The 510-nt window shown below is 62.0% G+C and overlaps 1 protein-coding gene across 1 annotated transcript in view; it reads right to left on the reverse strand.

Moving 5' to 3' along the window:
* Window positions 1-510, reverse strand: part of LOC125482989 (SCO-spondin-like) — a 30,801-nt gene that overhangs the window by 26,821 nt on the left and 3,470 nt on the right. The window lies entirely within an intron of this gene.

Genomic DNA, 510 nt, shown 5'->3' on the forward strand with positions numbered 1-510 from the left:
TCCCTTCCACTGGGGTCTCACTGTCCCACTGGAGCTCTCTCCCACTGGGGTCTCACTGTCCCCTGGAGCTCCCTCTGACTGGGGTCTCACTGTCCCACTGGAGCGCCCTCCCACTGTGGTCTCACTGTCCCACTGGAACTCCCTCCCACTGGGGTCTCACTGTCCCACTGGAGTCCCACTGTCCTGCTGGAACTCCCTTCCACTGGGGTCTCACTGTCCCACTGGAGCTCCCTTCCACTGGGGTCTCACTGTCCCACTGGAACTCCCTCCACTGGGGTTTCACTGTCCCACTGGAACTTCCTCCCACTGGGTTCTTACTGTCCCACTGTAACCCTCCCACTGGGGACAGACTGTCCCACTGGGGTCTCACTGTCCCGCTGGAACTCCCTCCCACTGGGGTCTCACTGTCACACTGGAACTCCCTCCCACTGGGGTCTCACTGTCCCACTGGGGTCTCACTGTCCCACTGGGGTCTCACTGTCCCACTGGAGCTCCCTTCCACTGGGGTCT

This window comes from Rhincodon typus, chromosome 4 (assembly GCF_021869965.1).
Source record: "Rhincodon typus isolate 14 chromosome 4, sRhiTyp1.1, whole genome shotgun sequence".
Taxonomy (NCBI): domain Eukaryota; kingdom Metazoa; phylum Chordata; class Chondrichthyes; order Orectolobiformes; family Rhincodontidae; genus Rhincodon; species Rhincodon typus.